Source organism: Triturus cristatus, chromosome 9 (assembly GCF_964204655.1).
Source record: "Triturus cristatus chromosome 9, aTriCri1.1, whole genome shotgun sequence".
In the NCBI taxonomy this organism is placed as follows: domain Eukaryota; kingdom Metazoa; phylum Chordata; class Amphibia; order Caudata; family Salamandridae; genus Triturus; species Triturus cristatus.
In genome coordinates this window covers 341675917-341692120 of record NC_140592.1, presented here as the reverse complement: position 1 = coordinate 341692120, position 16204 = coordinate 341675917, and the positions used below count along the sequence as shown (strand labels likewise).

Here is a 16204-nt window from a genome sequence, read left to right as displayed (position 1 = left end):
TTCAACATTTACGCACCTACTGGTGGTGACCCCGCCTTTTGGCGCACAATGGCTTCTCGTATTTCTGAATACGTTGATGATAATTTTATTATGGCAAGAGATTGCAACTTACCCCATGACCCCTTTTTGGATAGGCATTCCAAAGCATCCTATGTCCCTAATAAGTCTCACAAATTGTTTGTTCAGGCAGTGTCCAGCACAAACTCGTTGATGCCTGGCGTTTATGCAATCCTACTACTAAAGAGTTTACCTTTTACTCCCCATCCCACCAATCACAGTCCCGCATTGATTACATTTTTCTTTCTCATCATATCTCTCAGTCCCTCACTCACGCCGATATTGGCCCCATTTTGTTCTCTGATCATGCCCCTGTTCTGGTTAACATTGATGTTTTACCCAAGTCCACTGGGCCAAAGCGATGGCGCTTTAATAATACTCTCCTTCTTGATCCCAAATTCACAACCTCCTTTGTTGAATTTACCACAGAATTTTTTGCCATCAATGATACGCCCGATGTGCCCAAGCATGTTATTTGGGACGCTTACAAAGCTGCAGCCAGAGGTTTCATCATTGATTTTGTGGCTAAAAAGCGTAAAACCGCTCGCAAGCGTACTAGTGATCTCCTCCTTACGATTAAAAAACTGGAGCACTCCTTTTATACCTCCCATTCGCAGGAAAGTTTGACTACTCTTATTGAAGCTAAGATGCAATTTAACAAACAATCCACTGATGATGCCTCGTTATATCTGTTGAAATCTAGTTCAAAATGTTATGGGGGCAAGAACAGAGCGGGGAAGGTTTTAGCCAATTATTTAAAAGTTAAGCAACACAAACTGAATATTGAGTCTGTTTTTGATGCTAATTCTGTTTTAAGGCGCACAGATGCTGATATCTTAGAAGAATTTTCCCGCTTTTATGCCACGCTTTACTCTTCTGAAACCCACCCTACTCCCCAATCCCTTGCTACCTTTTTCTCCAGCATTCAGGCTCCCCCCAATTTCCCTGTTGACTTATCCATTCTTGAAACGCCCATCTCCAGTTCCGAACTACACACTGCACTTCAGTCACTTTAGAAGGATAAAGCCCCGGGTCCAGACGGATTTACAGTTGAATTTTATTTGCAATTCTCTAAATGACTACTACCCAGATTACATTCTCTTATTGATTCTTTTGTCCTTAGTGGCACTTCCTCTGGCAATTTCTCAGACGCCCACATATGCATAATACCCAAAGAAGGAAAAGATGTCCAGTATTGCAAGAATTATAGACCAATCTCTTTAGTTAACATTGATTACAAGATATACGCTAAATCCCTTGCCATAAGACTAGACCCCTTTCTTCCTGAATTATTGGGCCCAGAGCAGTCTGGATTTGTTAAAGGTCGTTTCATCACAGACAATACTAGACTTCTGTTTAATGTCCTGTCCAAATCCTCACGATTCCAGGATTCGTTAGCAGCAATTGCTTTGGACGCAGAAAAAGCGTTTGACAGAGTAGAGTGGACTTTTCTTTTTTCCACCCTCAGATGGTTTGGGTTTGGTCCTAATTTTATTGCCTTTGTTTCTTTCCTTTATTCCAATCCCAGAGCGGCAGTCTGTGCTAATGGCCTAATCTCTTCTTTCTTCAACTTAGGTAGAGGAGTTTGTCAGGGTTGTCCCCTTACCCCTTTCCTTTTTAATCTGGCCTTAGAACCCTTCCACTCAAAACTTCGCCAAAATCCTAATCTGCACGGTTTCCAATTTTCTCAAACAAACATTAAACTTGCTGCCTATGCAGATGACATCCTTCTCTTTATTTCCAACCCTGCCATCTTCATTCCTGCATTTCTAACTGAAGTTCATGAATACTCCCAAATTTCCGGTTATAAATTGAACAACGACAAATGTGAAATTTTACCCCTCACAAAATTCACCTTCAAACCCGATTTCGTTACGTCCAATTTCACTTGGAGTACCTCACATATCAAATATCTTGGTTTGCATATTACCCCCTCCCTTTCAGACACTGTCTCATTATGCCTTAGCAAGTGTACCCAGAGACTGTCTGACCTTACTTCCAGGTGGCACCCGCTTTACCTTTCCTGGTGGGGTCGCCTCGACACGATTAAAATGATGCTCTCCCCAATAGTTCTTTACACTATTTCCAATATTCCAATTCCTATTCCAGCTAAATATTTCAGGAAAATCAACACTATTCTTTCTTCTTTCCTCTGGTCAGGCAAAAAAGCGCGTATGTCCTTGTACAGACTACGACTCCCCAAATCAGAGGGTGGGGTCAATTTCCCAGATTTTCCCACTTATCACAAAGCTTTCCTTCTACGACAAGCTTCCCTTTGGTTGCGAGATCCTGCTGAATCTCCCCCTTTATGGCTTGTTATTGAGCGTCTTTCTTTATCCCCCTTTACTTTCGCTGAATATCTCTCATTTTCTCGTAAACCCCAGCTCATTTCCACTCCCATCCACAAATTCACCACCAGGCTTCTTCTTTCCACTTCCCCAAGCCCTCCTTCTTCTGTAGCCGAATTTCTCAGTACCACCATTTGGTATAACAATAGCATCCTCATTAATCACAAGCCCTTTTATTGGAAATCTTGGAGACAAAAAGGATTGATCTGGGTATCCCACCTCTTTTCTGGCTCTGATTTCTTGCCTTTCTCCGTTCTTTGCCATAACTTCAATCTCCCCTCCTCCTCTGCCCGTAAGTACCTCACGCTCAAGAATGCAGTTATGTCCACCTATACCCAACTTTCCAACTCTCCCGCCCAACCCGATCCTTCCAACCCTACTCTACGCCTCCACTCCTTGCTTCGCACTCACACTACTGCCTCCTTAATTTACCACTCATTTCACAAGACTCTCACCCCCAGGCCACAATCCATGGTAGAGGAACAATGGGAGTCTGATTTTGATATCTCTTGGCCCACCTCTCTTTGGGATAAAGTGTGGACCAAACTTCGCAAATCATCCAGGGCTGCCTCCCTTACGCAAACCCTTTTTTTATTTACAACAGACTTCTTTTTTCACCCCATATGTTGAATAAGAGGTTTCCTTTAGTCCCTGACCATTGTTGGTCCTGCTCGACACCCAAGGCTACTCTTTTTCACATGCTTTTTTCATGTACTGCTGTGAACAATTTTTGGAAACAAGTTTGGGCTCAGATTAATGCCATATTTCACACTACATTTCCCTTTTCCTTTGTCAATGTTTTTTTAGGAAGTCTCTCTTCCTGCTGGGCAGATGTTGATTTTAATGTGCAGATTGTTGACTCATTGCTAGCTGTTGCATTCCAGCAAATTACTGTAAATTGGAAAATTTTTGCTAATATCTCTTTCAGAGCATGGTGGTACAATGTATGCCATAATCACAGGCTAGATACTGTTCTTATCTATCCCCTTAGTCTGGCTAAAAAGCGACATGACCTCTGGCTACCTGTGACTTTGTACCTTGATATTTGCGCTAAGCGCTAATCTCATTTGCCTCCCTTTCAGCAGGAGGTCCCCAAGCCTCCCTGATTGACCTTTTTTGTTCCTTTGCATTTTCCATAATTCATTTTATTGCATATTATTTCCAGTACTGCTTTCTGTTATATAGCCTCAATTATTTGTTATCTCTAAGTTTCATGTTTATCTCCACAGACATATTTATTCTACCTAATATATTGCTGTTATGTTTTAGTTTTTCTTATGTATCGACACCTTTACTTCTCTAATAAAGATCTTTTGAACTTAAAAAGGAGGTACAGATCCTGTGCAAGGGGGTGCATGGTAATTATAAACGTTCATGGATGATTATTTACTTATGAATTTATTTTTTCCAACGCCTAGGGTGTTAATTCACCAAATGTCAGTGCTGGGGGAAGTGTCATTGTGACCCATAGAGACATCAATGGCTTGATCCATTATCCCTACCTTATCCCATCGAACATCCCCTTTTTGCTGCAGATGGGCTTAATGAAGGACAAAGAGTGAAAAGTCCTGCAAATAAACCATACAGTATATTGTGTGGTACTACTACTACTGCCTGCATTCCCTCCCATACCAACAATAGTAATGGCTGTGGTTATCCAAGAGTAAGCCAGTAGTAGCAGCGCCTACCCTTGTCTAGCCCAATAAAAACTCCTGTTTAAAGCATTAGTTGTCCATGAGAATGTCTGTTTTAGCACTCTACTGCAAGAGTTGAAATTGGCAAGGGAGTACCGGACAACGGAGTAGAGGAGTCGAAAATGAGGAAACAAAGGGGTTTAGGAGTAGGATCCTTTTTAGGTCGAGCCTAGCGACAGAGCGCATGCCCTGCCCGCACTGCGAGGCATGCTGGCTTCTGATTTGTAAATAGGCTTGTTAGTACCTTCTTGGTATTTGTTACCTCCCATAAAGACTGAACCTTTTACTTGGCTTGTTATACTGTCGATATTATAAGTGGGTGAGCACTATTTTGTTTATGACACTGATGGGGACAATTGCAAAAAGAACAATTGATGGACAGAATGAAGACCAATGTCATACATTCACGCCAGTAGAGAGATCTGGTCCTAAATCCATCGTTTGTTGCTCACCATGCCATTCCAGTTTGGACCCAGCTATATGCAAATCAGTCTTAACACTGCGCCCAATGGGAACAGTCCAGCCGGAACTGCCAGGCCAGGTCCTCCCTGGACTGGAAACAAGCATCCGGGGACCAGTTTTGGGCTTTCAGCCCTCATCAGCTGGGATAGCTTGACTCCAGTGGCATGGAGAGCACGGGACCCACGTCTGGGCATACCCGTCCCACTCAGGGTGACAAATGCAAAAAGAACAATTGATGGACAGAATGCAGAACAATGTCATACATTCTAAACTGGGGTGGCATGGTGAGCACTAATCTGGGGTGGCATGGTGAGCAAAAGAATGATGGATTTAACGCACATCTCTTGACTGGGGGTGAATATTTTGATTTGTTCTGCATTCCGTCCATCAATTGTGTTTTTTGTACTTCCTCTACCTAAGTGCGCCACGTATGCCCAGACGTGGGTCCCGGGCTCACTGTGCCACTGGATTCAAGCTATCCTGGCTGAAGAGGGGTGAAACCCCGAAACCGGTCCTAGGATGCTTGTTTCCGGTCCAGGGAGGGACCTGGCTTAGCAGTTCGGGCTGGACTGTTTCCATGAGGCACAGGGTCAAGACTGATTTGCATATGGCCAGGTCAAAACTGGGGTGGCATGGTGAGCAAAAGAATGATGGATTTAACCCAGATCTCTTGACTGGGGGTGAATGTTTTAATTTGTTCTGGCATCACGTCCATCAATTGTGTGTCTTTTGCTTCCTCGCCCTAAGTGCGCCAGGTATGCCCAGACTTGGGTCCCGGGCTCACTGTGCCACTGGTTTCAAGCTATCCTGGCTGAAGAGGGGTGAATCCCCGAAACCGGTCCTAGGATGCTTGTTTCCGTTCCAGGGAGGACCTGGCTTAGCAGTAAGGGCTGGACTTTTCCCATGAGGCACAGGGTCAAGACTGACTTCCATATGACCAGGTCTAAACTGGGGTGGCATGGTGAGCAAAAGAATGATGGATTTAACCCAGATCTCTTGACTGGGGGTGAATGTTTTGATTTGTTCTGCATTCCGTCCATCAATTGTGTGTCTTTTGCTTAAACGCCCTAAGTGCGCCGGGTATGCCCAAACGTGGGTCCCGGGCTCACTGTGTCACTGGATTCAAGCTATCCTGGCTGAAGAGGGGTGAAACCCCGAAACCGGTCCCAGGATGCTTGTTTCCGGTCCAGGGAGGACCTGGTTAAGCAGTTCGGGCTGGACTGTTCCCATGAGGCACAGGGTCAAGACTGATTTGCACATGGCCAGGTCGAAACTGGGGTGGCATGGTGAGCAAAAGAATGATGGATTTAACCCAGATCTCTTGACTGGGGGTGAATGTTTTGATTTGTTCTGCATTCCGTCCATCAATTGTGTGTCTTTTGCTTCCTCGCCCTAAGTGCGCCGGGTATCCCAGACGTGGGTCCCGGGCTCACTGTGCCACTGGTTTCAAGCTATCCTGGCTGAAGAGGGGTGAAACCCCGAAACCGATCCTAGGATGCTTGTTTGCGGTCCAGGGAGGACCTGGCTTAGCAGTTCGGGCTGGACTGTTTCCATGAGGCACAGGGTCAAGACTGATTTGCATATGGCCAGGTCTAAACTGGGGTGGCATGGTGAGCAAAAGAATAATGGATTTAACCCAGATCTCTTGACTGGGGGTGAATGTTTTGATTTGTTCTGCATTCCGTCCATCAATAGTTCTTTTTGCATTTGTCACCCCGAGTGGGACGGGTATGCTCAGACGTGAGTCCTGTGCTCTCTATGCCACTGGAATCAAGCTATCCTGGCTGAAGAGGGGTGAAACCCCGAAACCGGTCCCAGGATGCTTGTTTCCGGTCCAGGGAGGACCTGGCTTAGCTGTGCGGGCTGGACTGTTTCCATGAGGCACAGGGTCAAGACTGATTTGCATATGGCCAGGTCTAAACTGGGGTGGCATGGTGAGCAAAAGAATGATGGATTTAACCCAGATCTCTTGACTGGGGGTGAATGTTTTGATTTGTTCTGCATTCCGTCCATCAATTGTGTGTCTTTTACTGATGGGGACAATGGTGGCTGCTTTTTTTGTATTTGTATGCTGAGCGCAACGCCTGCTTTAGGGACACGGCACTCAGTTTAAATTATGTTTTTAAAACCTTGATGTTAAGCGCGGCGCCCTCTTCAGTGTCACTGCGCTCGGTTTAATTTTTTTTAAACTTTAATAGTGAGCGCAGCACCTGTTTCATGGACACCGCGCTCTGCAATACAATAGGTATTGCTTTTGCAAAACTTTGAACTATTGGTATTGTAAATGACAATTTAAATTTTTTATAAAAGGCATTGCCATTCACAATGCCAACAGCTAAAAAACCCGCAATTGCGAAACCTATTGCATTGTAAATACTTGTTTAAAAGCACCACAGAGACTAGAAAAAGTAAATGAGAGCCTCGAATTTGGATCGCGAAAACTAAAGAAACATATATGCAAACGTTTGCATAAATACTTAAATTTATTAAGCACCTAGAACAATATTTGTAAGGCAAAAAAACAGAAATTAAATGTACCCATTAATTTTCCTTCGACCGGATGAAGTTTTAGTTGGGTGGAAAGTAAGACAATAGTATGTTTTGCTTCATAAATCGGGAACCATCAGTCTAAATCTGGAGTGGTGGCATGAAGAATGTCAGTCAGTATCCTGGAGTGATGTTATGGGCTTATCTCGAGTTGACGACGAGATGTTGTACTCTTGGAGACTTTTCCCGGACGTACGTACAAATTCTGAAGCCGCAATATTTTGTCATATTTTGAGTCAGTTGCTTTCAGCAATGTCACCCATTTGACTTCCGGATATTGGCATGATGCCAGAGTTACCATGGTCTGTTTTGTGATGCTGCAGTCGGAAGAATTGATCTTCGTATGATGTGTTAGTTTCATGCCGAATTTTCAAAGTGTACCACTTCTCACAATTTGTAAAGAACCCCCCCGGGGAAGACCTCGGTATATAGTGGGCTCTAAACTATGTCCAGTACTAGCAGCTTTCTGGTTGATCGCATTTTAAAATCTACCAATATACCACTATTTCCGGAAGGGAATTAATCTCCTGTACTTCCTCGGGGCGTATATAGTGCTGCATAAAATGGCACCTTCATTTTTGTCTTGAAAAGTTGACAGGTTTGTCCATGAAATGAGGTCAGAGAGGAGGCCTTCATTGCCACCGGTATAATTTCATTGTAGAACAGCAAGGGCAGAATAGACCGACAAAGGACTGATCATGGACCGAGACTGCCCTCTTGTGGAAATAAAGGAAACCTCTTCACTGGAAAACGGGTAACCCGAAAACAAATTACACTGGAAATACTAATATTTACTATTTCACTTAGAAAAGTATATATGTACGCCCACATATATATAGATATATATTAAAGCTTGGTACTTAGGGTAGTACCTAGCTTAGGTGGAGAGCTGATCCTATTTCTGGAGTGCAACTACAACACCAACGACAATCTAAATCGGCCCACCTATATATATATGCACACACACACACACAAACATGCACCAAACGTAAACGAATTTGACATTTCTGAGTAGTTTACGTTTGGATTGTAGGTAAAGGTGAAAAGTAAATAAAGTTATAGTAATTTAAAGGTGGTGTGTAAATTATAAATTAAGGATATAATTATGAGCATCATTTGTTTGCAATGTTTGTGTAGTTTAAGTTTGGTTTGTATAGAAAGAATGAATAAAGTTGCTGTAACTATAACAAAGGTTTAATCTTTGTTTTTTTATTGAATGTAAAAGTTTTGTTAAACCTTTTTTAAAATTGTAGAGTTTAATTTCATTAAGTGTAGTGTCAATAAGTGGAGAGTGATAGAGTGTAGGAGATTGTCGTAGAGTGTACTGTCGTAGAGTGGAGTATTGTAGAGTGCAGTAGAGTGGAGTGGCATACAGTGGAGTGTTGCAGAGAGTAGTGGGGTTGAGGGGAGTAGTGTAGAGTGAAGTAGAGTGGAATGGCATTGCATATAGTGGACTAAAGTGTCATAGAGTGCAGTGGCGTTTTGTATAGTACAGCGGCATGGAGTGCACTAAAGTGGATGGGTGTAACGGGCCGAGTAAAAACTGTCATACATTGGAGTGGGTCTTGTAAAGTACAGTGAAGTGGCATGTTGTAGAGTGTTTGAAAGTATTGTAGAGTGTAGTACAGTGTAGTACAGTGTTGGGGCATAGAGTGGAGTAGAGGCTTCTACAGTGCAGTGTACGAGCTTAGAGTGGAGTACAGCAAGGTATAGTGGCACAGAGTATACTAGAGACTTGGACAGTGGAGTTGCATAGAGTGGAGTAGAGTGTGGTAAAATGGTGCAGCGTAGTCTGGAGTGTTGTATATTGCCACAGAATGTGGTAAAGTGTTGTGAAGTTGAGTAAAGTGAAGTGGAGTTCAGTGGAGTGGTACAGCGTGGGTGGAGTAAGTAGCAGGGTTGGATTGGGATTAAAAATTGGACCACGCTCGCTAAAAAAAAGTGGCCCACATTTGCATATTGTCTTTCCGCAAAACAGTGTGTTTGCGACATTTTATTTTAAAAAAGGGGGGAGGGGGTAAAACAAATATGCACAGATTAGTGTACAGTAGTGAAACACACCTGAAAACAAGTGAGGTCACTTCTGCTCAGGCCCCCGCTCAATATGCATATATTAATGGACCGGCCCACCGAGTGAAAGGGAGTGGCACCTCTGCCCTTTGAATGAAGGGAGGTAATGGACGCCCATCTGCCTCCAGAATGGCCACTCAGGCACCCACTGGGCTGCTGGCGGTATCCAAATAATGCAGAAACCACCCAAATCGGCCCACCCGACTGCTCAAAAATGCAGCCCACAGCTGGAACTTGACACAGGCCCCTCGGGCATTGCCCGAATGCCCGTGTTACCAATATGGCGTTGTGGAGTAGCGTGTTGTAGAGTAGAGTGGCATGGCGTGGAGTAGAGTGGACTGGCATACCATACAGTGGAGTAAAGTGTTGTAGATTGGTGTGTCCTACAGTGGAGTGGACGGACATGCTGTACAGTGTCAATAAGTGTTATAGAGTGGCACAGAGTAGATTATAGTGTTGTACAGTGGAATGGTGCTGAGTAGAGTAGAGTGCCGTACATTATTGTAGAGGGGAGTGGCATAGACTGGAGTGATGTGCAGTAGAATAGCATACAGTGGAGTTGTGTAGAGTGGAGTAGTGCACAGGGCAGTTGCATAGAGTATAGTGGCATATAGTAGAATAGCATACAGCCATACAGTATGGTAGTGGCACTGAAATAGCATAGATTGTAGTAGTGAGAGTGGAGTGGCATGCAGTGGAGTGTTGTAGACAGGAGTGGCATAGAGTGGAGTGGCATAGACTGGAATATCGTCCAGTTGCATGGCATAGAGTGAAGAGGCGTACAGTGAAGTGGCATAGAGTGGGGTGGAATACATTGAAGTACAGTACAGTGGAATAGCGTATAGCGTTGTGGCATGGAGTGGAGTGGCATACAATTGAATAGCATAGAGTTGAGTGGTGTGTAGCGTAGTTGTGTACAGTGGAATAGGGTATAGGGGAGTGGGGTACTGTGGAGTGGCGTAGAGTGGAGTGGAGTGGTATACGGTGGAGTGGCAAAGAGTGGAATAGTGTACAGTGGAATGTGTATAGTTGAGTGGCGTAGAGTGAAGAGGCGTAAAGTGGAAGAGCGTACAGTGGAGTGGCGAAGAGTGTAGTCGCATAGACTGGAGTAGGGTAGAGTGTAATAGCGCAGAGTGAAGTATCGTAGAGTGGAGAGGCGTACAGTGGAGTGGCATACAGTGGAGTGAGGTAGAATGTAGTGGCATACACTGGAATACCGTAGAGTGGAGTGGTGTAGAGTGGAGGGCCATAGAGTGGAGGAGCGTAAAGTGGAGTGACGTAGAGTGGAGTGACATAGACTGGAGTAGCAAAGAGTGGAGTGACATACAGTGGAATAGCGTATACTGGGGTGACAAAAAGTGGAGTGGTGTAGAGTGCAATAGTATACAGTGGAGTAGCATACAGGGGAGTGACGTAGATTGGAGTACTGTTGAGTGGAGTGAGGTAGGGGATAGTAGCGTACAGTACAGTGCAGTGTAGATTGGAGTTGGGCACCTTAGAGTGGCATAGAGAGGAGTGTACTAAAGTGGAGTGGCATAGAGTGAAGTGGCGGACAGTGGAATTGCGTATGGTGAAGTGGCATACACCCTGAGTGGCATAGAGTGGAGTTGCATAGAGTGGAGTGGCATGGAATGGAATGGAGTAAAGTGGAGTGGCGTACGTTGGATTTGCTTACAGTGGAATAGCTTAGAGTGGAGTGGAGTGGTGTAGAATGTAGTGGCACACTGTGAAGTGGCACCGAGTGGAATGGCGCACAATGAAATAGCATAAAGGGAGTGGTGTAAAGTGCTGTGGCTTGGAGTGGAGTGGCGTACGTGGAATAACATACAGTGGAGTGGCGTAGAGGGGAGTGGTGAAGAGTGGAGTGGTGTAGAGAGTGGAAGAGCCAACAGTAGAGTGGCAGATAATAGATTGTTTATAGTAGAATATCATATAGTGGAGTTGCATGGAGTGGAGTGGTGTTTAGTGGAGTGGATTAGAGTGGAACAACGTGCAGTGGAGTCTTGTAGAGTGGAGTGGGGTAGAGTGGAATGGTGTACAGTGGAGTGGTGAAGAGTGGAGTGGTGTAGAGTGGAGAGGGTTAGAGTGTAATAGTGTACAGTGGAGTGGTGTAGATTGGAGTGGTGTACAGTGGAGTGAGGTTAAGTGTTTTAGCATATAGAGGAATAGCGTACTGTGAAATAGCGTAGAGTGGAGTAGTATATAATAGAGAAGTGTAAAGTGGAGTAGCAAAGACTGAATTAGAACAGAGTGGAGTGTAGTAGAGTATAGTGGCATTGAGGAAAGTTTGTAGAGTGGAGGGGCATACCCTGGAATACTTTATAGTGGAGTGGCATAGAGTGGAGTTTCGTACAGTGGAATAGCATAGAGAGGAGTGGCCTAGAGTGTAGTGGTGTAGACTGGAGCAACATATATTGGAGTGGCGTGGAGTGCGGCACACTAGAAGCATACAGTGGAGTGGTGTAGAGTGTAATGGCATAGAGTGGAGTGAGGTAGACTGTAGTGGCATACAATGGAATAGCTTAAATGGAATGGCATTGAATGGAGTGGCATACAGTGGAGTGGTGTACAGTGAAAAAGCATTCACTAAAGCAGGGTAGAGTTGCATAGAGAGGAGTGGCATAGAGAGGAGTGGCGTAAAGTGGAGTGCCATAGGCTCGAGTGAGGTACAGTGTAGTGGCATAAAGTGGAATAGAGTACAGTGTAGCGGTGTAGAATGGAGGGGCATAGATGTGAGTGGCATAGAGTGGGATAGCATATAGAGTAGTGTTGTAGAGAGGACTTGCATACAGTAGAATAGCGTATAGTGGAGGGGTGTACAGTGGAGTGGTGTAAACTGGAGTGCCATAGAATGGAGTGGCATAGAGAGTAATAGCATGCAGTGGAGTGGTGTATGGCATAGCGGAGTGGGGTACAATTTAGTGGCATATAGTGGATTAGCGTAGAATGGAAGTGGCGTATAGTCAAGTGATGCAAAGTGGTGTAGAGTGTAATAGTGTACAGTCAAGTGCCGAGCAGTGGAGTGGCATAGAGTGGAGTGTGGTACTTGAAACAGATATAGTGCAAAAGTGGGTAAAAGGATGTAGATGGAATGTGGCAGGAATATAGATTATGAGGTGTAAATGGTAATTTTTAGTAGCAGGTGTGAATAGTGTAAGCATTTTTAAAGTTATGAGTGTTGAAATAGTTATATATTGTGCCACGGCATACCATGGTATAACGTGGTACATGCCCATGAGAAGGCAGTATGTGATTGGCTAATGGATGTCTTTACAAAACATAAAAGGTAGCCATGTAGTTTTCAGGACACTTTCACTACATTCTGGGTTGGGGCAATAAATATAGGTAAGTAGTAGATTTTATGGTTATTCCCTGTCTATTACCACTTTATTGAAGTAGTAATAACTAGAGAAATGTATTTATATTTTTCTATACATTTTTACATCACTTGGAGTAGAACTGCGCTTTTAAAAAACAAAAACAATAATTAGCACAGCCATTTGTAGTTATTACCGTGATACTTCATTGAGTTTTTTGTAAAGAATTAAATATGTAAAAAATGTAAACTATTCTGTAGTACACTATAACTGTACAATATAGTGTAGTACAGTGTATTTGTATTTTTTAACATGTAACACTTACAAGGAAGTACCATGGTACAGCATGCATTTCCTTTAAAATATATAGAAACTTTAATAAATTGGTAATAGGTAGTGAAAAAATATGAAACTTGATACTTATATATATATCTAAGGGCATGAAGCAGAAGACAGCCAATGTATTCTTAAAACAACATGGCTGCCTTTAACTTTGGTAAAGGCACTCATTAGCCAATCACATAATACCTTATCGTCACTATGTCCCGTGGTAGTTTTGCGAAATACTGTAAAATTTCTCAAAATTTTACAAAACTACCAAAACAACAGATATCACTGAGATAAAATGCCTTATAACCTACATTGAATTAACTCTACGTACCAGCAGTACCCAAAAAGATCACCTACACAACATAATGCATAATCCTGCAATATTTTATGTAAATCTGACTGAGCGTTTGGCCAATACACGTGAGTGTAAAGTCCTTGAAAAATGGATTGGGGACAAAATGAGTTTTGGGACTTCCTATTTGTCTTTGCACCCCCTTCATGAATCTTCGTAAAACTTACCATCATCTGCTAATGTAGAAAAAGAAATAGGTCTGGGAAGTTTCATGAAGATTCATAAAACAAGCGCAAAGTTATTAGCGAGCAAAAATCTGAGGAATCCAAGGAATTCCTACCTCTGAGAATCCTAACTATAACTACTAATATATATATATATATATATATATATATATATATATATATATTACCTACTGGCGGTCGCCAGTAGGTAGTTATAGTTAGGACCCTGTTTCCATAGGAAAACCGCAACATTCTATTTGGAATAACTTTGGCGCTGGTCGACGAATCCTCGCGAAATTTTCAAAACTAATGGGGCGCTACGCTCCGCTCCTACCCTGAAAGTCTCGGGGGGATTCGTCAAGCGGGGGCTGAGAAAAAAGGGGGGTCCCAAAACGCGTTTTTCCCATGCATTTTTCCATAGGACCTTTAGACACAGCTACAGCCCGCAGGGCACCATTTGTGCATGGCATATTACACAATTGAACATTAAATAGATAACCTTTCATAACGAAGGGCATAATATGTTCTCCGTGAGCGGACGGTGCGCGAAGCGCATCGTGCGTACATTGCCCATCCAGCGTAACGTGGGCACGCGGTGCGCGTAGCGCACCGCGTGCCCACCGTGCGTGCACGGCACTAACTGCGTAAAGTGGGCGCGCGGTGCGCAAAGCGCACCGCGTGCTCACAGTGCGCGCACGGAACGAGCTGCGTTAAGAGGGCGCGCACGCCACGAACGGCGTAAAGTAACTTAGCATTTAAAAAAACATACAAATTCACTGAAAAAACCATAGGTTTCACACACGTTATAGTTAGGAATTAGCATTTAAAAAACCTTGCAAATTCACTGAAAAAACCATAGGTTTCACACATGTTATACTTAGCTGGAGATTTTACTCATAAAAAACCAATGAAATTCCCCCGTTATAGTTAGTGCAGGCAACTATAACTCACGCGACCGCAATCCTCTGCTGATGACATATGTGTGTTTATGAAAAAAAAATATTTGTAATATATGTATAGCTAAAATTTAATGGAAGAAGACATGGGCAAATAAGTGTCTAAATACAGTATTAGCATCAGCAGAGGATTGCGGTCGCGTGAGTTATAGTTGCCTGCACTAACTATAACGGGGGAATTTCATTGGTTTTTTATGAGTAAAATCTCCAGCTAAGTATAACATGTGTGAAACCTATGGTTTTTTCAGTGAATTTGCAAGGTTTTTTAAATGCTAATTCCTAACTATAACGTGTGTGAAACCTATGGTTTTTTCAGTGAATATATATATATATATATATATATATATATATATATATATATATATATATATATATATCGAGCACGATCCAGCATTAATCCGTTGAACGAAAGAGCAGGAACGGACCACCACACAGCCAAGTATTTTTTCAAATTTCAGTGCTTTATTCCATATTTTCAGCCAGCATGGCGCGTTTCGACCGGGAAACCCGGTCTTGATCACATGACATGCCCCGATCACCTACGTGTTTAAATACAGGTGTAATTGAACATTAACCCCTCCCAGGAGTAAATAGGGACAACAGACTAAACACTCTCGAGTTTTCTAGTTACATAGTCGCTGTTATGTGTACACATCTAATCCAATATATATTTTTTGTAATTGCAGGAGTAGATGTGTGAATACAGACAATTATAAATATAATTATAAACACAATGGTTTTTAAATTTTGAAGTTTTAAAGTTTTAAAGTTCTGGTGGGCAAGTGCCCATAATTCAACATATATATATTTGTTTGAATCAGAAAAGAAGCATAAATATGCATGTCAAAACAAATATAAACGTAATAACAGTTATGTTATAATGGGCAAGTGCCCAATATTTAACATATGTATCCTTGTCTGTACACAGGAAGGGGAGCATGTATATTTGTATACCTGCATTTTCTTTCTTAATTGCTTTTCTGATATAAAGTGCCAAGTGCAAAAAACCAAAAAATTATCTAAATACAACACAGTAAGAGTTTCTCCATAGGGGTTTAGCATTGATACTAAGATACCTGTGATTAAATTTATAACTGATTATTTCAGCGAAAATCATGTCTCATGTTCAGTTTCGCTAATTCTTTTTAGAGCTTCTTAACAGTACAGTGCATGAAAATGGTAAATAAATAAGGATAAAAAACCGTGTGCAAACAGCAATTAACAAAGCCACCCACCTCATAAATACCAGATAAAAACCAGTAAAAACAAGTAAAACTAGTTAAGATCCAATAAAATGAAGATCGTAGCTCATATAAAAATAATTCTTACACGATTAAAACATCAATCCTAAAAACCATTATCATAAATAATTATTAATAGACTTCTATTTCTTTGATCAGGTCATTTGCAGCAGGTTTAAGATACAACGTTCAAAGATCAAATTTTTGCCCTCTCACGAAGTCCTTAAATAAAATTGTACAAAAAATACTCCATAAATTATCTACAAAAAGTTGTGCAGGTCTTCCCCAGTGTTTAAACCGTTTGGCATTTTAGTATCTAATTGTACTATATACTGGCTTTCTAATCTGCGTAATTGTTTCTCTCTGTCACCACCCCTGATGGATTTTGGTACGGCATCTATGACAAAATATTTCAGGTTGTTTAAATTGTTCTGATGCACTAGTTTAAAATGTCGAGCCACAGGGTAGTTGGAATCAGAGTTGACAATAGCCCGTAAATGCTGAAGAATGCGGTTAAAAACTTGAAGTTTTGTACTGCCCACATATTTTAATTGACAAGTGCATTCCAGGACATAGACCGCATAGTCAGTTTTACATGTAAACTGCCCTTTAATTTTACATGTCTTTGTGGAGAAAGCGTCTAAAAACTCTGTTTTATTAATGCCA

The 16204-nt window shown here is 42.4% G+C and overlaps 1 protein-coding gene across 2 annotated transcripts in view; it reads left to right on the top strand.

Annotated features, from left to right (window-relative positions):
* HYAL1 (hyaluronidase 1) overlaps positions 1-16204 on the top strand; it is a 368981-nt gene that overhangs the window by 254027 nt on the left and 98750 nt on the right. The gene's annotated exons all lie outside the window — the stretch shown is intronic.